The sequence below is a fragment of the Motacilla alba genome, unplaced genomic scaffold (genome assembly GCF_015832195.1).
Source record: "Motacilla alba alba isolate MOTALB_02 unplaced genomic scaffold, Motacilla_alba_V1.0_pri HiC_scaffold_28, whole genome shotgun sequence".
In the NCBI taxonomy this organism is placed as follows: Eukaryota; Metazoa; Chordata; class Aves; order Passeriformes; family Motacillidae; genus Motacilla; species Motacilla alba.
The window spans coordinates 2,695,318-2,717,489 of record NW_024037374.1 but is presented as its reverse complement, the minus strand read 5'-3'; the positions used below and the strand labels follow the sequence as shown (position 1 = coordinate 2,717,489).

The window sequence follows — 22,172 nt, the reverse complement described above, 5'->3', positions numbered from 1 at the left end:
TGTGGGTCAGGGGTTCTAAGATGGAGGGATTTGGGTGTGCCCTGTCCTCTTTCTTTCTCCTTCCTAGCCTCCATGTCTTTGGTGATGTTGGCACTCACAGATTGGTTTAGAGTAGAAAGTCACCATTCAATATAGATAGTAGGTATTGGAGAAAAAGCATAAACATGTAACACGTAATGTGTGATATAAAAGATGGCACCAGCCCCCTGGGAGGGCAGTGTGCCTTTGTCTGAGCTGCTGAACGGGCCACAGCAGTTCAGGAAAAGAATCTTTAGATAACCAACAATAATCAACCTGAGACCGGACAACAGAGGACTACTGAGACTTTCTTTGAAGGCACAGGTTGGAGGAGAGACTTTTCCATCTCTTGGGGTCATCCCAATCCAGGGGTGAGACCCAACAGGTTTTATTGTTGGTTATTATTTATATCTTTATTTTCTTGTGAGATAGGATTATGACAAAGGTAAAGCAGGCTTAACATTTTAAAAGGGTATAAAGAAAAATTTATTAAAAGTAATTAAAAGAAAAAAGATAGTAAGTATTAAAATGAATTCCTTAAAACACTTTTTTTTTCTTTGCAACATTTTTTTACAAACAATGTAAAAAGACGAAATCTGAAATTTCTAGTTAGTTATTATTTTGAATATTTTTATTATTTTATAGTTTTATGTATTATGAAGAAAAAGCCTTTTTCTTTACATTTTACAAGAGGATTTAGTTTTAAGATTAAGGTATTTTTTCTTTTTTTGGGGGGATTTAATTTCTTCTTTATGAAGTTTGATGGTTTTATGTTGTTTTTTAATATGCTTGTATTTTGTTTTTCTTTAGACGAGGGAGGATTGAAGTATTAAAAGGGTTAATACCTGACCAGCCAGTAACTTGTGGTGGAAGTTGTGGTTGGGCTGTGTTAGGATTGGTTTTCTGGTTGGTTTTTTGGTTTTTTTTGTGCTTAATATTAGTTGTAGGGTTATTTTGTGTGGGTTGTAGGTTGTAGGGGTTTTGGTTTGAGTCGTGTTGGGGGGAGGGGGCTTGATGGTGAGATTTGAATAGCTGTGGCTGGCTTTGTTCTGGTTGGGCTTTTGTAGCCTCTTTTGTTTTCCTCTTTGGTTGTTGTTGGGGTTTGGTTTGGTTAGAATGGGGCTGATGGGAGGGGGGCAGCCTGGGGAGCAGGGAAGGGGCTCAGCCCAAGGCAGGGTTGCTTGCTTTGGTTCGGTTTGGTTTGGTTGAGATGGGGGCTGGGGTCAGGGCCGCTACTTCTTTGTTGACTGGAGAAGAAAGAGGAGGTTCCTGGGTTTTTTCATCTTGAACATCTGTGTTTCACAGAGGCGTGTTCAGCATCTTTGTGGTTTAACAGATTGTCAGTTACACAACAAGTTTTGTATTACTTTTTAAAATTCTTCTCATGTCAAACTACGACAGACATTCAATCAACAAAAAACACTTCTCAAAGCATTGACCTGGACCATTCAACTGCACAAGCTCTAAGCCTGTTCAATTTAATGTCAATCCAAATTTGCAGGAGCACAGAAAGAGAAGAAGAAGACACAGAAAGAGAGAAAGACAAAAAAGATACAGAGAAGCACACTCACAGCTACCAACTCCTGGATTCCAGCAGTGTTCAGATGGAAATTCCAAGAGGAGGTAGGGTCAAGATGTGTGCTTGCCTTGTGCTCAGCCTTCAATACCCCTTGGTCTCCCTGGGCCCTTCCCCCAGGTGGGCCTTGGGCTCATTTGGTCCCTCAGGAGCTGGGCTGGGGGCTGCAGAGGTGGCTGTGGAGCATTGCCTGTGCTGTGCCAGGGACTGGCAGACACTGCTGGGCTGGGATAGAGGCTCTGGGGGGATTGGGCTTCCAGGGCAGGGCAGTGCTGGGCTTGCAGGGCAGGGTAAGGCTGGACCTGCCCCTTCCTCCCCCCCACAGGAAATGTTTCCAGCCAGCAATCTGCTCCAGTCTGTCATAACTGGCAATGTTGGAAGTGGAATCCCAGTTTTGGCCATGGGCTCCTGGACAAGTGTGCTGGCCCCTTGTTGGGCCCCCGAGGCTCCCCTGATGGGGGGAAACCTCTTTTAACAGTTCTGTGCCTGGACTGACAGACACACGGGACTGTTTTGGTCTTCAGGTTGCTGTTTATTGTTATCTTATCAGATGTTTGGCACGCAGTCTGCACCAGACTTAGCACACAAGCAAGTACAGCAAAAATGATCACAAGATGTACAGTTTCAAGGTCTTTTAAAGCTGTTTTCTCCAATTAACACTGAAAATGCACTTCATTTCTATCATTCTACCAATAACTAATTCTTTGTCTGTCCACGTAACCTCTGCCCTGTGGGTTCCCATAACCAATCACCCTGTGCCACCAACACTGCAGAAAATGGAGTAGATGAAGAAGAAGCAGCAGCTCAGACAACACCCCAGATCCTCCATCTTGTCTCCTATCTACCTCTACTATCTACTATCATCATATCTATATATATCTACTATCATCAAGTCCAACGCATGCCCTAACACCATCTCAACTAGACCATGGCACTCAGTACTATATCCAGTCTTTTTGTAAGCACATCCAGGGATGGTGACTCCCCCACCTCCCAGGGCAGACAATTCCAGTACTTTATCACTTTTTCAGTAAAAGCTTTTTCCTAGTATCTAATTGTGATAGATAGGTGTGATTCGTGCTGACAAAATTGAAACAGTAATCAATATTGATACAGTAATTATTATTTGGAGATACCAAAATGGTTAAAAAGTGAAATGCCAGGAAGAAGGGAGGGGAGGGGTCCGCTCCCCCCCTTTCACCTGCAGATGTTCAGAACAGGAAGGAGTAAGAGATAACAATTACTAAATTTATCTGAAAGAGAGGGGAAACTTGGGTGGAAATCAGGAACATGTTAATGTGATGAGATTTATTGCTTTAATGTTAGAACATGGCATTGGCTCATATAATGTTAGTTTTGGCTCATACTATACCAGCTTGGTGCGCATGTGTAATCCAAAAGTGAAATAAAGGACACCTGAGGAAGAGGAGAAGCCTTCCTCAGACCACCCCCAAAGAGTGCTGCGACCACCTAAAAGGGATGGTGGCACATGTGTGATGAAGATGATGATGAGGGTGGAAATAGGAATGTGACAAATCGAAAATAGGAGGATATGGTGATGGCACACAGCATAAAAAGGGGAATTGTAACTTGATGACCTTGTACGTGAGGTGGCAGGGGTCCCAAAGCCCTCGCACTCCGTACCCCACGGTAATCTTTTGCTTATGCGTTATTATCAGAACCAGATTATTCCTCATTTTAACCAAAATATACTGCCAATATTTTGAGTGTATTCAATTTTATATATTCTAAACTACTTCATTAAAATTGCTGCTAGAATTAATTCTTTTTGGTTTTTATTTGTGATTGGATAATTAGGCAAACATAACACGGGGGTTCCAGGGCAGGGCAAGGCTGGACCTGCCCCTTCCTCCCTCACACATGAAATGTTTTGAGCCAACAATCTGCTCCAGTCTCTCACGGTAGGCAATGTTGGAGGTGGAACCCCAATTGTGGCCATGGGCACCTGGCTGAGAAGGACAGTTCTTTTCCATAGGAAGGAAAGCACAGAGCCCCAGTGTTTGGAAGGCAGGTGAGAGCCTCACTAGTCCAAGGCCAGCCAGACTTGTCAGCAATGGCAGATTTTTTCCGGGAGCAGTCTTTCGATTTAAGGAATTTTGGAGGTGGAATCCCAATCTCACCCATGGGTGCCTGGATTAGCAGGACTGTTCTTTCCCATAGGAAGGAAAGCACGGAGCCTTCCCGATGTTTTGGAGACAGATGGGAAATGATCCTTTTGAAAGCACTGCCAGCCAGACTTGTCCTGGCAATATTCCTATTGGAACAATCCCTGGATATAAAGAAATTGGGAGGTGAAATCCCAATTCTGGCCATGGATGCCTGGAGGAGAAGGAGAGTTCTTTTTCACAGGAAGGAAAGCATGGAGCCCCAGAGTTTCACCAGCAGATGAGAAGCGATCCTCAACATGCCAAGGTCAGCTGGACCAGTCAGGCATTCCAGGGGAGGCCAAACCAGCCAGACCTGTTCTGTGTTCCCTTGGTTTTATGGGGCCCTGAAGTGTCACAATGGTGCCTTGATTAGAAGAAGACCTGCAGTGTCACAATGGACCCTTGGTTCAATGGGGTCCCACAATGTCACAGTGGCCTCTAGGTTTCATAAGGCCCCGCAGTGTCACAATGGTCCCAATGATTCCATGGTGCCTTGCAGTGTCACAATGGTCTCCTTTGGATCCCTGGCGTCACAATGGACCCCTGATGACACGAGGCCCTGCAATGTCACAATGGACCTTTGGTTCCATGCAGCCCTGCAGTGTCACAAAGGCCTCTTGGTTTCACGAGGCCCCACAGTGTCACAATGGTCCTCTTGGTTCTGTGGGGACCCCCAGGGTCACACTGGTCTCACTGGTTCCATGAGGCCTCACAGTGTCACAATGCTTTGCTTATTCCACAGGGCCTCACAGTGTCCCAATGGTCTCCTGGGTTCCATGAGGCTGTGCAGTCTCTTCATGGTTTCTCCATGGTTCCATGAGGCATTGCAATGTCACAAAGGACTTTTGGATCCATGGGGTCTCACAGTGTCACAATGGCCTTGTGGTCCCATGATACCCCAAAGTGTCATAATGGTCCCTGTGGTTCCATGAGGCCCAGCAATGTCACAGTGCTCTCCATGATTCCATGAGGCCCCACAGTGTCACAATGGTCCCTTGGTCTCACAGGGCCCCACAGTGTCACAATGCTCCCTTGGTTCCATGGGCCCTGTGCTGCTGCATTCCCCCCTCCCCTTCTCAGGCCGCCCTGCCAGCTGAGAAATGCTCCTTGGGCCTCGGCCTTGGCCAGCAGCCCCTGGGCTCAGCTCCTCTGCAGTTCATCACAAACACTGGCTGCCCCAGGCCCTGCTGCTGCCCAAGGAGCTCCTGCTTTCTGTAGGAGCAGCCCTGGGAACTGCTTTTGTTCCCTCAGTGGCACAACATCCCTGTTCTCACACTGCCAAAGAAAGCTGTTGATGCCGAGTGTGGCCAGGATGAGCCATTGCTGGGACTGAAGCCCCTCTCTTGGGGCCCTACAAACAGCTCCAAAAGGAGCCCCTTGGAGCTCTCCTGGGCCAGCGACTCCCTCGGAGTGGGGCCTCTCCCAGCCGGGAACTCTCCCGTTTGCTGCACTCAGGGATCCCTGAACAATGACGGAGCCTGGGTCAATCCCCCCACTCCTCCAGACTCAGCCCTTCACCCACTGGGGAGATGCCAAAGCCTCCACAGTGAGCATTTCCTGCCCTCAGGGGAATTTCTTACAGGTGCCTTGCACTGACTCTTGGTGTCTGTGTGCACACAGGAGTGCCTGTGCTGGGGAAATGGGGCAGAAATGCTGCTCTCTGAGGGGCTTGAGTGCCTTGGATAGCTGAGTTAGTCAGGCCTGTAAGTAAGGTTAAGCCATGAGGAAAAACTCAAGTGAATTGCTTCTAAGAGTTGTTCTTTTACTAAGTCGTTATGTTTAATATAAGCTATAGGCTGAGGTAAATACTGTTAAATATTATTCCTCTGTTAAATTGCAAAGTCATAGGTTATAAGTTTGGTTAAATACTGTTAAGTGCTGTTCTTTTGCTATATTGTAAAGTTTAAGGTATCAGTCAGGGTTAAGGTATAAGTCAAGTCCTGTTAATTTTAAGCTCTGTTAAGCTTTTAGACCATAATCCTTTTATCCTTGCCCTCACTGTCCTCTTGTCACACACAGACACAAAGGGACAGTTCTCTGTTCATTTCTCTGTATGATTGCCTGGATTTTGTTTGGGTTTTGTTGTTGCTTTGTTTCCTTGGTGTGCCTGAAGTGTCCAGTCAGGAGCAGAGTGACTCTTGCCAAGGAACTTTGTGGTGCTGTTGCTGAATATTAAATCTGGTTTTTGCTGATCCCTTGCAAGGAATTTTTTCAGCGCTCTCAAGCCCTGGTTTGTAACAGGGTGAAAGATCCCTGGTCTAGGCTCTGGCCCTGGGGGACACGGGGACGCTGCCAGGGGGGTCCGTGTCCCCCTGTCCCATCCCCCACGGCCCCAGGCCCCATCCCGGTGTCAGGCTCTGGGGTGGATCTTGTGGAACATCCTCTGGGCGAGGCTGTGGCACCGGGGGTGGGGGTACCCAGGGGGAAAGGGGACCCTGCTGTGCACGAGCAGCATTAGACTTCTCTGGGGGGAACTGTGAGGGGGTGGCTGGGGCAGAGTGACCTCCCCAGTAACCTCACACAGCCCCTGTGATGTCAAACAGCCTTCTTAGGATGATACACATACCCTCTGTGATGTCATACTACCTTCTGTGATGTCACACAGCCTTCTATATGCCACACAGCCCCTGTGATGTCACAGAGCCAACTCTGAGATGTCACCCTGTGATGTGATACAACTGCTCTGTGATGTCACAGAAGACATGGTGATGTCACAAAGTCACCTAAGATGTCACTGTCTCTTCTTTGATGTCGTAGCCAGCTCTCTGATGCCACAGAGCCACCCTCTATGATGGCAGAGTCTGCTCTATGGCCTCACACACTACTCAGTGACATCACAGCCAGCTCTATGATGTCACAACCTCTCAGTGATGTCACAAAATCCTCAAGAACTCAGTTGCATTGAAACACTGAAGTTTCTGGTACTATGAAGAGATCCCTGTGAGGGACACAACTGAGAAAGTGTCCCCAGACTCCAGTCAGAGCAGAGCACTGGAGGCAGTGATGACAGCTGGGGACAAGCAGGGCAAAGGTGTCCCTGGTGCTGAACAAAGCTGGATGTGTTTCAGGAATGCAAAGGGCCAAGGCCTGAGCCCCAGCCCCTGGCAAGGCAGATCCTGTCCCTCCCTCCTTGCTCAGGGCTCTTCCCGGCATGGGCACTGGCATGTGGGGATGTGCAATGCCAAGGGCAGGAGCATGGGGCGGCCCCTGCCTGGCTGCTGAGCAGGGACAAGGAGGCAATGAGGCCCCAGGCCAGCAAGGGTCACTTGTCCCCTCGTGGCCTCAGGCCCAGGGCCAGCAGCCATGGCCCAAGTGCTGCCCAAGTTGGCTCTGGCAGGGCCTTGCAGCTGCTGCCCATCCCTGTGCCCTGTGCAGCCCAGGCTGTCCCACGGTGTCCCTGCCCTGCACCTCTGTCCCTGCAGGCTGTCGTCATGCCCCGGCTGCCCCACCTGGCTGGCCCCTTCCTTTGCTGACAGCTCTGCCTCCTGCCTGCCTCTGCCTGCCCACACAAAGCCTTGGCCTTGGTACCAAAAGGTTTAGTTCAATTTTTTCTGTGCCTGTGAACTTCTAGCACAAGGAACAAGGCATGCAGGGCCTGCTTTCCCAGCAAGGATGGTTGGAAGACCAGAAGAAGACATCTGGCTCAAGAATGCAGTGATAGAGAAAGGAAGGACTGAATCAGGGAATTTGGGGTGGGTTTTATGGTAACGGGTAGATGGTAATACACATTTAGTGACTGTGTATAGGCAACACCCTGGTAGAATTACATGTCCACATAAGGTTAGGAGTTATCTCCTGCTGGACCTCAGAGCTGAATAAATGATACTCTCTTAAACAGCTAATTAGTGTTAAGGAGTCTTATTCTGATATTTTTGGAGATTTGGTGATGGCAAGACCTCTCAGAACCAAGGAGTCAACTGTGACACTGCAAACTCCTGGAACAAAGGGTCCATTGTAATTGTGTGGAACCCCATGGAACCAAAATCCATTGTGGCACATGGGGGCCACATTGAACCAATGGCCCATTGTGATACTGCGGATCCAAGGAGACCATAGTGACACTGAGAAACCTCTTGGAACTAAGGGGCCATTCTGACACAGCAAGGCTTCATGGAGCCACGGGTCCATTGTGACACTGCAGAACCTCATGGAACCACAGTGACCATGTTCTACTACGGAACCTCATGGAACAGGGAGCCATGGTGACACTGTGAAATCAAGGAGACTGCTGTTGGCAGTGTGAAGGCTCATGGAACCAGAAGGCCATTGTGACACAGCAAGGACTCATGGAACCAAGGGTCCATTGTTAAACTGTGTGGCCTCATGGAACCATGAGCCATTGTGACACAGCGTGGCCACATGGAGCCAAGGGGCCACTGTGACACTGCGGATCCAAGGAGACCATTGGGAGTGAGGAACCGCATGGAACCAAGAGTCCATTGTTCCACTGTGAGGCCCTGTGGAACCAAGGGCAGCACAGTGACCTTGCAGGGCTCATGGAACAATGGAGACTGTTCTGACACTTTGGGACCCACTGGAACCATGGGGACATTATAACATTGGCACCCACATGGAACCAAGAGGACTAAAGAGAACACTGTGGGTCTCCATGGGATGAAGGTGCCAATGGAACCAAGGATACCATTGTGACACTCTGGGGCATCATGGAACCAAAGGTCCATTGTGACACAGCAGGGCCTCATGAAACCATGGAGGCCATTTTTGCACCTTTAGGCCTTGTGAAACCAAAGGGCCATTGTGGCACTTCAGAGCCTTGTGGAGCCCATAAGGGGACCACAGTGACACTGTGGGGCTCAGTGAAACCCATGGTCTGTTGTGACACTGCAAGGCCTCATGGAATCATGGAGACTGTCATGACACTAAAGGCCTCACTGAACCAAGGGGCCATTGTGACACTACAAGGCCTCATGGAAGCAAGGAACCCTTGTGACACTCTGGAGTCTTGGCAGGCCAAAGGCAGTTGTCACACTGTGTGGCACCATGGAACCAAGGAGTCCATTGTGACACTACAGGGCGCCATGGAACTAAGGATTCATGGAAGAGGGTGAGATCCCCATGGAAGCAATGGTCCATTGTGACATGGCGGGGCCTCATGGGATCCTGGAGGCCATCATGACACTTTGAGGCCTCATTGAATCAAGGGGCTCTGCAGGGCCTCATGGAAACAAGGAGACCCTTCTGACACTGTGAGTCCCCATGGAACCAAGGGTCCATCGTGATCCTGAGGTACCAAGAAGACCCCTGTGATACTGCAAGGCTCATGGAAGCAAGGGACCATTGTGACACTCTGGCACCCCATGGATCCAAGGGGCCAGTGTGACACATCTGAGCTTGTGGAACCAAGGATTCAATATGGCACTGCCATTGTGACACTGCAGGGCACTATGGAAACAAGGGAACAGGTCTGGTTGGCTTGGTGTGACTGGTTCAACTGCCCTTGGCATGTTGAGGGTCCCTTCTCATGTACCCCTGTAACACTGGGGCTCTGGGCTTTCCTTCAAATGGAAAAGAACTGTCCCTCTCATCCAAGCATCCATGGCCAAAATTAGGACTCCATGGACAGAAGTGGATGAAACTAGATGAAAAGCTGCCATTACAGACAGGTCTGGCTGGCCTTGGCCTCCTTCCTGATGGCTGGCTCTCACCTGCCTTCCAAACACAGGGGCTCTGTGCTTTCCTTCCTATGGAAAAGAACTGGCCTCCTCCTCCAGGAAAAAAAGGGCTGAAATCGGGATTCAACATTCAAAATTTCAAATATCCAAGGGTTGCTCCCAGACAAACCTGCCAGGACAGGCAGGTATGTCTGATCTGGGCCCCTGGTGACTGCAGTTCATCAGTGGTCAGTGGCAGATCAAATCCATTGACTGGATGTCGCTCTGGACGCTTCCCTTGGAGCATCTTCGGGGAGGGAACGCTGGGGCTGTCATCACTGGGATGTCACAGACAGGGGAACACGGGGGCTCTGAAGTTTCCTTTCTGTGGAGACCAACGTGACACTTCAGGGCCTCATGAAACCAAGGCGCCATTGTGACACTGTGGGGCCTCGTGGAACCAAGGACATCTTTGTGGCTCTGTTGGGCCGCATGGTCCCACGGGGCCAGTGTGAAGCAGCAAGGCTTTGTGGAACCAAGAGGCAATTGCTGCATTTCAGGCCCTCGTGGAGTCAAAGGGCCGTTGTGATCCTGCAGGGCACTGTGGATCCATGGAGAGCATTGTGGCATTGCAAGGCCCCATGGAGTCATGGAGACCACTGTGACACTGTGGGGCCCCATGGAAACAGAAGGCCACTGTGACACTTCAGAAGCAAGGAGAACATTGTGACACTGCAGAGCGCCATGAAACCAAGGGGACATGGAACAGATCTGGCTGGCTTGGCCTCCCTGTCAGGGGCCACCTGACAGGTTGTCCTAGGGTGACATTATGATGCTTGTATCCCCATTTGTGTGTTCTGGTTATGCTGGATATTATGTTCTGTGCCTTCAAGACTGGTTCTGAAGAGCGAATGTTTTGTTTTGGGTTTTGTTATCAGCCCGCTCCCCCACGGCTGGCGGGACACAGAGACGGGGCAGTGCATAGCGCAGCTTTTGCTTTTTGCTGGGCTTTTTGCTTTGCTCTTGCTCTGGCTTCTGCTTGCTCCTGCTTCGCTCTTGCTTTTGCTTTTGCTTCTGCTCATTAATTAGTTTAGCTAAGCTGTCCGAATCTTTTCTTCTGGACTATTTTTTGTTTTCCTTTCCCTTTTTGGAACTACTTGAACCTGCTCTGGACTGGGACCTGGGAAACACCGATAGTTTGCACCTTGTGGCCTGCAGCAGCCATCCCCAGCACCAGAGGGACTGACAACAGAGCAACCACTCCACAAAAGAGACTTTCTGAATTTTTCATCCTTTTCAGAGCGGTGAAAGAGTGTTGTCATCCAGTATTGTTCATTCTGTGTGCTGGGGGCTGCTGTGCCTGTTAAATAAACAGGTTCTTTCCACTTCTCTCCAAGGAATCCTTCCCGAACTGGTTGTGGGGAGGGGCCGTGTGGATTTGCAATCTGGAGGGGCCCCCTTTTGGAGGTTTCCTCCCAAATTTGTCCTAAACTCGGACAAAATTTGGTGTCCAACGCATGGGGCTCAAGAGAGAGTGGAAAAAAAACCTGTTTTGAGTGCATTTTGGTTGTCATTACTCTGTGTTGGTATAAAGAAGGTAATAGCCATGGTTTTTTAATTCATAATGTCCCTTGGGGTGGAGGCTTGCATGCATTTCTGGTCCCTTGGGTTTATTTGAGATCTTAATACCTTTATGGACCCTAGGTTTATTTTCTCATCCAGAAATAGCTCTAGTATTTTCCCTAATACATAGTTTTTACAGCAGAGGGGCAGTGACCAGAATAGCCACCCGGCTGGCCTTGGTGGTAATGGTTTGTAAGAAGTTGATAAAGGTACTGGGGTCTGTTCCAGGGATGAATGGTTCATGGCTATGGGTATGCACCCAGTTTGTCAGAGGAGGAGCAGGGGATGAGGCTTTTCAGCCTTTGCTTTCCTTCTTCTCCTCTGAATCTGTTACCTCCCTGTTGGAGAATGTTCAGTTTCCCCTGAATGTTAAAGAGACCACCTTTCTGATATTTTTTCTGGTAAGCTTCCTCTATACAGTTAGCAGCTTCTCTAGAATGAGGGCTGAGATTTCTAGAGGGGCTGATGATATCCGTGACCCAGGAGGAGACCCAGGCGTGGAAAATCCTGAGTGGGGTGGGAAATGGGAGGATATGGGCCAAATCCTGAAGGAATTCTCTGACCCTATAGTGTGGGACTTTCCCCATGAACCAATTCAGAACCCAGCTGAGGTGGGGAGATACCTGAAAGAGAAGTACCATGATGACCCTGAGGAGAAAAAGATCATTGCAGTGAGCTGGGCCCTGGCATATGCTTATCACACACTGCTAGATACTCTAGGGCAGCAGACAGAGGCAGGGAGGCAGGGAGATAAATCAGCAGCTATCCCAGTCACTCAGGCTGCAGCCAACACCCCAGGCTCAAAGCCAGCAGCCAAACCAGACAGTGAGCCTAAGCCAGCAGCTAAACCAGACAATAAGCCTCAACCAATGGCTGCTGCTACTGGCACTAGAAGTGGAAATGGCACAGACGAGACCGATCGACCAGTGGATGATGATGATGATGATTGTGATGCAGGAGAAGTACCTTCAACACATCGTGACATAAAATCAGGAGTCAGAGCAACAGGCGCAAGATCAGAAGCCAATATTGAGTCCTTTTCCCTGAAGGACCTTTGTGGCCCAAGGAAGGATTACACCTGACGATCTGATGAATCCATAATTAGCTGACTAGTCCGTCTTTGGGATGCTGCAGGTGAGGCTACAATTCTGGACGGCACTGAGGCGAGGCATTTGGGATCCCTGTCACATGATCCTGTCATCGACCAAGGAATGATGAGGAGGGCTGACCCTCACAGCCTCTGGGCACGGGTCTTGGATAGTGGTGCACAAAGGTACCTGTGTGCAGACGATCTCTACATGCAACAAACCCAGTGGAAGACCATAGAACAAGGGATCCAACGCCTGAGAGAAACGGCAGTGGCAGAGATTATCTTCTCAGATGACATAACAACTAGGAATCCAGACTTGGTACCATGCATGTCTGTGATGTGGCAAAAACTTGTACGACTTGGGCCACATGAATATGCTTCTGCTTTAGCCATAATGCAGCGGGATGACAGGGATGAGACCGTTCCTGATATGGCAAAGAAGCTGCGAGCATATGCAGGTGCTGTACATGGCCCAACACACGCCAGAATCGCAGCGGTGGAGACACGTCTGCAGAAGTTAGAGGACAAGATAGAGGAAAATCATAAAAAGCTCAAAGAAGAAATTTAGGTAGACCTTCTCCAAATCTCAGCAGTACAGATCAGAGGTTCTGGTACCCAATGCAGACATTTCCCAGATGGAGAGAGAAGGTACACCCCATGAGCTGAGCTGTGGTTCTTCCTGCGTGATTGTGGAGAAAACGTGAGGAGATGGGATGGAAAATCTGCTGCTGCTCTGGACCAATGGGTGCATGAATTGAAGGAAGACAGGGCTCAGAGAGGAAGTTCCACCAAAAGGGAAGCAGCTCCAGTTGCCCGTAGCCAAACTGCCAGGTATGATGATGATGATGATGATGATGATGATGATGACATGTCTGATCCCCTTGAAGGAGCCTCCAAGATATATGCCCAGGGAAAGAAGGATAGCCAGGCTTAGAGGGGCCCTGCCTCTGGCCAGGTAGAGGCTAGGGAAAACCGTGTTTTCTGCACTGTGTGGATTCGTGGGCCTGGCACGTCACAACCACAAGAGTATAAAGCTTTGGTTGACACTGGTGCGCAGTGCACATTAATCCCATCAAGACATGTGGGGACAGAACCTGTTTCTATTGCTGGTGTGACAGGGGGATCACAAGATTTCACTTTGGTGGAAGCTGATGTGAGCCTGACTGGAAATGAGTGGAAGAAACACCCTATGGTGACTGGCCCATGGGCTCCATGTATTTTGGGCATAGATTACCTCCAAAGTGGGTATTTCAAAGACCAAAAAGGACTCAGGTGGGCATTTGGGATAGCAGCTGTAGTGACAGAGGGTGTCCAGCAATTGAACACCTTGCCTGGACTGTCCGAGAATCCATCTACAGTAGAACTCCTGAAGGGAGAAGAGCAACAGGTACCAATTGCTACTTCCACAAAGCATCGTCGACAGTATAGAACCACTGGAGATGCTGTGATTGCCATCCATAAGATGATCCAAGAGCTGGAGAGCCAAGGGGTGGTCAGCAAAACCCACTCACCCTTCAACAGCCCCATTTGGCCTGTGCCTTAGAAAAGGGTGAGGCTCCAGAACATCTACAGGATATTGATGACATCATTGTGTGGGGGAACAAAACTGCAGAAGTGTTTGAGAAAGGAGAGAAAATCATCCAGATCATCCTGGGAGCTGGTTTCACCATCAAAAAGAGCAAAGTAAAAGGACCTGCTCATGAGATTCAGTTCCTAGGAGTAAAGTGGCAAGTTGGTCAGCATCAGATTCCTATGGATGTCATCAACAAGATCATAGCTACATCTCCACCATCCAGCAAGAAGGAGACACAAGTTTTCCTAGGTGCCATAGGTTTTTTGAGAATGCACATTCCTGAGTACAGTCAGATCATGAGCCCTCTTTACCTGGTCACCCAGAAGAAGAACGCTTTCCACTGGAGCCCTGAGCAGCAACAAGCCTTTGCCCAGACCAAGCAGGAGATCGCTCATGCAGTAGCCCTTGGCCCGGTCAGGACAGTACCAGAGGTGAAGAACATGCTCCACTCTGCAGCCAGGAACCATGGTTTGTCCTGGAGCCCTTGGCAGAAGGTGCCTGGGGAGACTTGAGGCTGACCACTGGGATTTTGGAGTCGAAGCTACAGAGGGTCTGAAGCTAAGTACAGACCAAGAGAGAAGGAAATTTTGGCAACCTATGAAGGAGTCCAAGCTGCCTCAGCGGTGATTGGCACTGAAGCACAACTCCTCCTGGCACCCCAACTACCGGTGCTGGGGTGGATGTTCAAAGGCAAGGTTCCTTCTACGCCCCATGCCACCAGTGCTACATGGAGCAAGTGGATTGCTCTCATCACACAGTGTGCCTGTACAGGTAAACTGAATCACCCTGGGATTCTGGAGGTAATTACAAATTAGCCCAAAGGTGAAAATGTTGGTGTCACAGATGAAGAACAAGAACCAGTGACATGGGCTGAAGAAGCTCCTCCATATAACCAACAGCCCCCAGAAGAAACACACTATGCTCTTTTCACTGACAGTTCCTGTCACATTGTGGGAATGAATTGGAAGTGGAAAGCAGCTGTATGGAGCCCCACACGACAGGCTGCAGAGGCCACTGAAGGAGAAGGTGGATCAAGCCAACTTGCTGAATTCAAAGCCCTTCAGCTGGCCCTGGACATTGCAGAAAGAGAGAAGTGGCCAAAGCTCTACCTCTACACTGATTCATGGATGGTAGCCAATGCTCTGTGGGGATAGCTGGAGAGGTGGAAAGATGCTGATTGGAAGTGCAAAGGAAAACCAATTTGGGCTGCTGAAGAGTGGAAAGACATCACTACCAGGGTAGGGAGGCTACCTGTGAGGGTCTGCCATGTAGATGCCCAAGAGCAGAGCCAATGAGGAGCACCAAAACAATGAGCAGGCAGACCAGGCTTCAAAGATAGGGGTGTACAAGATACACGTAGATTGGGAACACAAGGGAGAGTTATTCCTCGCTCAATGGGCCCATGGTGCCTCAGGCCATCAGGGCAGAGATGTCACCTATAAGTGGGCATGAGACCGAGGGGTGGATCTAACCATGGACAGTGTTTCTCAGGTTATCCATGACTATGAGACGTGTGCTGCCATCAAGCAGGCCAAGCGAGTGAAGCCCCTGTGGTATGGTGGGCTGGGGACAAGGTACGAGTATGGGGAGTCCTGGCAGATTGACTGCATCCCACTGCCCCAGACACACCAAGGCAAGCGCTACGTGCTGACCATGGTGGAAGCCACCACGGGATGGTTGGAGACCTACCCTGTGCCTCACGCTACTGCCCAGAACACCATCCTGGGCCTGGAAAAGCAGGTCCTGTGGAGACATGGCTCCCCTGAGAGGATTGAATCAGACAACGGGACTCATTTCAAGAATGGCCTTATCAACACCTGGGCTAGGGAACATGGCATTGAGTGGGTGTACCATATCCCTAGCATGCACCAGCTGCAGGCAAAGTGGAGAGGTACAATGGACTCCTAAAAACCCAGTTGGAAGCCTTGGGTGGGGGATCTTTCCAAAATTGGGAGCAGCATTCTGCAAAGGCCACCTGGTTAGTTAACACCCGAGGTTCCACCAAGCGAGCAGGTACTGCCCAGTCCGAGTCCCTGAATATAACAGATGGAGATAAAGTCCCAGTGGTACATGTCAGAGGTTTGTTGGGGAAGACAGTGTAGATCAATTCTGCCTCAAGTACAGACAAACCCATTTTTGGGGTTGTCTTTGCTCAGGGACCAGGTTGCACATGGTGGATAATGCAGAGAGATGGAACAACATGATGTGTACCTCAGGGAGATCTGATTGTGGGTGAGGATGATATGCAAATATCACTGCTGGATGTTACTGCCATTGTCTGTACAGTAAACCACACAGACATGAAATAGAAGGAAATGTGTGAGTGCCGAAGGTCTGAGCAAGTGAAAGATGGAGTTTTAAGTGAGGAAAATGAAAGTGGGGAATCCTGCAGCTCTGTAGTCTGGGGCCTGGATTCAGTTGTCTGGTGTGGGGATGCGACGGGAGCATGATGGGTATTGCTTGTAATTTTTTGGGTGGAGCGGATGGAAGTTTTCTATGTGTATAAAATGCATGATATATGTGTGTGTAGAGTTAGAATATATATTAGTTTTGGTAGTAAGTTGAGGATATGGGGATAAGGGGTGGAATGTCCTAGGGAGACTTTATGATTCTTGTATCCTCAATCATCTGTTCCATTTATGCTGGATATTATATTCTGTGCCCTCAAGACTGGTTCTGAGGGAAGGCAGGGAGAAGAAGAAGCATGAAGTTTGTAATCAGAGACTGCACTCACTCCTCTAAAAGCAACACTCCTCCACATTCTACTCCCCTGTGTTGTCTGGGCACGGATGGGGCAGACCAGAGCCCTCCTTTGCTTTTTAGTTAGTTGAGCTAGCTGAGGCAGAGAAGTTTTCCCTGGACTGGTTTTTTTTCTTTCCCTTTTCTTGGAACCATTTGAACCTGCTCTGGACTGGGACCTGGGGAGCACCAAGAGCTCGCCCTTTGTAGCCTACCAGGGCCTACTCTGGGCAGCAGCCTTTCCCAGCACTGGAGGGATTGATAACAGAGCGACCACCCACCGGAGAGACTTTCTGAATTTGTCATCTCTTCAGAGCAGCAAATGAGTTTTGTCATCTGGTATTGTTCACGTTTTGTGCTGGGGAATGCTTTGCCTGTTAAATAAACAGGGTTTTTTTCCACTTCTCTCCAAGGAAATTTTTTCTCAAACCTTTTGGGGGGAGGGACTGCATGGGTTTGCTTTGTGGGAGGGCCCCCTTTTGGAGGTTTTCTCTCAAATTTGCCCTAAACCAGGACAAATAACATAATCTGTCAGTTTAAGGATGCACTGTATGGCTCATAGTAGTGTAATGAATATGATATCTGTGTATCGCTTATAGAAATAGTGATGTGATGAACGTATTGTACTGTAGACTTAGCAAAATAGAAGATGCTAAAAGGCTTTTGTGTAACTATAAGAACAGTGTAAAGCCATCCAGGGCTTTACAAGTGATAAGACAACAGTGACACAAGACAGAGCATGGAGGAGACTGGGGAAGAGCTCGTTAGCTCCTCTTATCAGAGAAGTGTGAAACAACTGGGATGAAACCACGGGAAGGAATAAAATATATTGACTTGATCCCAGGATGTCATGCAGATAAGTCAGGGTGTAAAAGCCAAAATCAAAGGAGTCCCTGCAACATCAAAAGCTTTCAAGAATGTTTGAATACTGTAGAAGCTAATGAATATGCATGTAACCCCAGCAATGTAACTGTGTATAAAGAGCATGATTTTAAGCTACCTGGTGCTCTTTGGCCATTCACCAAAAGCATCCCAGTGATGATCACTCATTTGTCCTTCTTTTATCCTTGATTAAACTTTTAAAAGTTCTAAAGAGTCAACTGTGTTTTTCACAACATTGAGGGGCCTCATGAACCCTGTGGGCCATTGTGACTCTGCACGGCCTTGTGGAACCATGGAGACCATGGTGACACCATGGGGCACATGGAACCAAGGGTTCCATTCTGACACTGAGGAACCTCGTGGAACCAAGGGACCATTGAGACACTTTGGAACTAAGGAGATCATTGTTGAGAGTACAGAACCTCAAGGAATCCAAAGTCCATGTGACAGAGCAAGGCCTCATGGAAGCAAAAAGACCATGATGACCTTCTGGAGCCCCATGGAACCAAATATCCACTGTGACACTACAGAACCTGAAAGAACCAAGAGTCCATGGCGACACAAGAAGACCTTGTGGAGCCAAGTAGTCCAAAGTTCTAAAATATTCCTTGCATATCTCTGCCTTAGGGAAGAGGAGCCTTGGTGGCAGCTTGGGATGGCACACACTCAAGGCGGGTCTCTGTTTTCAGCAGGGAGATTCTGGAGTTTTAGATTGTTTCCAAAAAGAAAAACTAAAAATGGGAAAAAAAACCCCTTTGGTTGTGTGCAGCCAGTTCTCCAAGCAAAGCAGGACCCAGGTGAGTGAGGAGAGACAGGATGGGGTTGGGGAATGTGGAGCAAGGTTGTTCACACTGGGTCAGACCTCAAGGCACAGCTTCCCTGACCAGGCCAGACCTCCTTAGGAGAGTCCCTGGATCAGTATCAGTCACAGAATGCTGTAATCAGCTCCTCTCTAAAGAGAACATAAATAAAATATACCATTTAAACTAGGAATGCATCTTTCATAGAACCTCTGTGAAATATTTCTCCATAACTGCAGCAGGAAACCTTCCTAATGAACTGCCCCAGACCAGAGGGAAATCAAGGCAGGGCCATGGTTTGTCAGGACTTGCTTGATCCTAATGAGCCCCGTGGTGCATTTGGAGCCGAGCTTTGGAACCTCAGGGCCTGAGAGGAGATTGCACAAACCTTTCCAGGAGTCAAAGTCACAAGAAACATCCAAAATGTCTTGAGGCATGAATGGGTCCAACTGAGGTCCATCCCCAACACAGGCTCCTCATGGACTCCTTGGAGGAGAGAATTGGAGGCCAGGATGGCACAAAAACCTCTCAGAAGCCTCAGTGTGGAAAGGAAAATCCAAAGTACCTTAAAAACCTTGAGTATCTCAAGGCATTAATAAGCCCCACTGAGTGTCAGTACAAAGCTCTCAAGGGACTCATTAAAGCAGATAATTGGGGCCGTGATTGCACAAACCTCTCACAGAGTCTGTGCCAAAATGGAAACACCAAGAACCTTAAAAAAACTGATGTATCTTGAAGCATTAATGAGCCCCACTGAGTGTCATTGCTGATAAAGGCTCTCAAGGGATTAATTGAAGCAGATAATTGGAGGCTGTGACTGCACAATCTTTCTCACATAGTCTGTATCAAAAGGGAAACACCAAGTAGCTAAAAAGCAGAAGTACTCTGAAGTATTAATGAGCCCCACTGAATGTTGCAACTGACAAAGCCTCTCCAGGGACTCATTAAAGCTGATAATTGGAGGTCATGATTGCACAAACCGCTCAGAGACTCCAAGGCAAAAGCAAAAGCCAAAGTCCTTTGAAAACCCTGCAGTCCCTGGGAGCATGAAGGAGCCCCCAGGGCCATTGCTGAGCAAGGTTCCCCAGGGACTCCTTCCAGCAGATCCTTGAGGCCACTGGCATGTGGGCTAGGGGGGATGCTGAGGGCAGGACAAGGGGCTGCCAGTGGCCAGCCTGGCTGGGGCTGTGCCAGGAGGCCCCAGTGCTTCAGGACAAGGTGTCTCCTGGCAGCCCTTGGTGGCACAGAGTCTGCTGTGCCCCAGGGCACCAAGCCTTGGCTTCTCTTTGTCCCCACCTGTCATCACTGCCTGCAGTTCTCTGCTCTGCCTGGGGCCTGGGGACACTTTCTCAGTTGTGTCCCTCAGTGGGACCCATTAAAAGTCCAAGAAACTTTGGAGTTGGGTTCTGACTTGGAGTTCTGCAGAGGTTTCTTCAGCTGCCTCTCAGGGCCTGATGTTCAGGGCGTGAGCACAAAGCCCAAGAGGGTCATTAAAGTCCTTGTGCTGTGTCTGTGCTGCTGAGCTGGGCCGGGCTGCTGGCACAGAGGCAGCTCCTGGGAATCAAGAAGAGCTTCAAAAGCACATTTCTCCTGATGAGAAGCTCCAGTGCACAGCCCAGCAGGGCTGGAGCACTGCCTGCAGCCAGCCCGGGCACAGCCCAGAGGCACAGAGAGCTTCAATCAGTCAGGGCTGGCAAGGTGCTGAGAAGTGCCTGGGGCAGAATCCCTGCCAGCCCTTGGCACAGGAACCTCTGGCTGCAGGACAATGCAGCTGCAGCTCCTGCAGTGATCTCCTACAGCTGGAACATCCCAATGCCTACAGACGCTGTGAGTACATTCTCTGATTGTCTCTTGTGCAGAGCAGCCAGGGGTGCCCAGGGCTGTCCTGCAGAGCAGGCTCCTGCAGCCCAGGGCACTGTGCTGGGGCAGGGACTCTGCTGCCTGCCAGGGACCGCTCTCAGCCGGCCCGGGGAGCTGCTCCCAGCGCTGGGGAGAAGCTGTGGGGGGAAGGAGCCACCCTGAGCAGGGCAGGTGCTGCTGCTGAGAGGGGCTGGGTGGGGCAGGGCTGCTCCCAGCTCCAGACCAGCCTGGGCACAGCTCCGGAGGACATTTCCCAAGGAAGGTAAGCCTGGGATTGCTGGAAAAATCAGGAGCTTTCCACAGACTGTTTTCATTTTCCTACTTGGAGCAGAGTGGAAAGGTTGGAGTGATGACAAAAAGATTTTTTCATTTTTTTGCATTTTTTGTATATATTCGTAGTTCTGTAAAGTAATACTATACAGTTATAAATCTATAATCCTGACTTAACTTTAAAAAACTCCTAATTACCTCCATTAAACTACTAATACATACTGATATAACTATAACCCCTAATTACCTCTAGTATAATTCCTAACTTTTCTCTTAGATTTTAGAACAATAGGCTGATTGTCTAAATACATTCCTGAAATACTGTATAGTCTTATTATCAGGAAGAGGCCCTACAAGAAAAACATTTTGGTTTTTGACCAGAATGTCAGCAGTCATGACAAAAAATGGGGCAAAGAAGCATTTGGACCTAGTCCAATGGGTTGAGCCAGGGGTGTGTAAGTGGGGCAACTGAATCAGCTATTGGATATTCCTGTTCAATATCCTAAATTATCAACCTTAATCAATTGTTGAAATCAGGTGCTCAGATGTGTCCCATGCCCACTGGGACACCTGGAAGCTTCCAATAAATGTCTGTCTCACACTTTACTGCTCTAACATTATTGCTAGGGTTTGGTTTGGGGTTTTTTTTGCTTTGTTGTTTTTTTTTTTCTTTTTTGATTATAGACAACAGGGGTACGAGAGAAGCAGAACAGGAATTGTAATCCCAGAATGACAGAACATTCTGAGCTGAAAGGGACACAAAGCAGGATCATCAAAGGAATGTTTGAACATTTCCAGAGACTCCAGAACTGTAACTTTGGGTGGTCAGTCTCTCTGCTGGGAGCCTCCCAAAGGGCCCTCAGCCACTGCTCAGCCCTGGACAGCAGCAGCATCACCTCTGCAGGGCCCAGCAGGGCTCTCCTGAGCTGCCCTTGCCCACCTGCAGCCAGAGCCTGCCCCAGCCAGGGCCCTGCACACAGGCAGGTTTCTGTAGGGCCGGGGCGAGGGCACACAGGGTGGGATGGGCTCTGTGAGTGCTGGCAGGGACAAGGCTCCTCTCAGGAGGGAATGTCCAGGCCCAGGGAGATGCTCAGGGAAGGAGAGGGGGCTGAAGAGAGCAGTGCTGGGGGCAGGAGGGCACTGTTGGTGTGTGGGAGGTGTCGGGCACAGCTGGGCCCGGGAACACTGTCCTGAGTGCCTGGCTGTCTCTGCCCTGCCCTCTCAGGCACAGCACCACAACATCTTCTCTTGCTTCTGCACTGCCCTGGTATTGTCACTGTTATCTGCTGCTCTCAGGGAGGCTCTGGCATTTGCAGCAGCTGAGTCAGGCACTGCCCTTGGCATTGCTGCCAGGCAGGGGTGTCCATGGGAATGGGGTGTCCAAGCTTCCCTGGCACCTGTGGGGCTGTGGGCAAAGCAGTCCATGGGAAAGGGGAATGAGCTGAGCCCCCTCGCTGAGATCCCATCATGGGCACAGCCAGGGATCTCCTTGCTGTGCCCTTGCAAGCTCTGAGCTGCCCTCCTGGGTGCAGATCTGTGCCAGAGCCTCTGGGAGTTCCCTGAATGTTCCCCGGGGAAGGGCAGAGCTGCCAGAGCTGAGGAAATGCTGCTGGGTTTGCCAAGGGAGCCGTGAGTGTCCTTGGCACAAGGGGGTGCTGAGACCTTGCCCAGAGACCTTTAGAGAGGGTGAGACATTCAGGGATCTGTCTGCTCTGGGCAGGGTCTGGTTTATCCCAGGGTGACTCAGGAGTGTGATTGTGCTCTGATTGCAGCCAAAGGCGCAAAGCCAGGGCAGCTGGGAACAAGCCCATGCAGCCCCTCACCTTCCCTGAGCCCCAGGGAATCCTTTGCCTCTCCCATCTCTCAGTGGCAAACTCTGAGTGCAGCAGAAATGCTGGGGATTTCTGACCTCAGAGAGCCAGGAATGATGTGTGGGCAGGAAAAATTCCCTATATCTCTTT

The 22,172-nt window shown here is 49.5% G+C and overlaps 2 pseudogenes; one reads left to right on the top strand and one right to left on the bottom strand.

Moving 5' to 3' along the window:
* The window catches only part of LOC119696322, a 2,199,709-nt pseudogene that overhangs the window by 360,469 nt on the left and 1,817,068 nt on the right, over positions 1-22,172 (top strand).
* LOC119696323 overlaps positions 1-22,172 on the bottom strand; it is a 1,148,804-nt pseudogene that overhangs the window by 308,836 nt on the left and 817,796 nt on the right.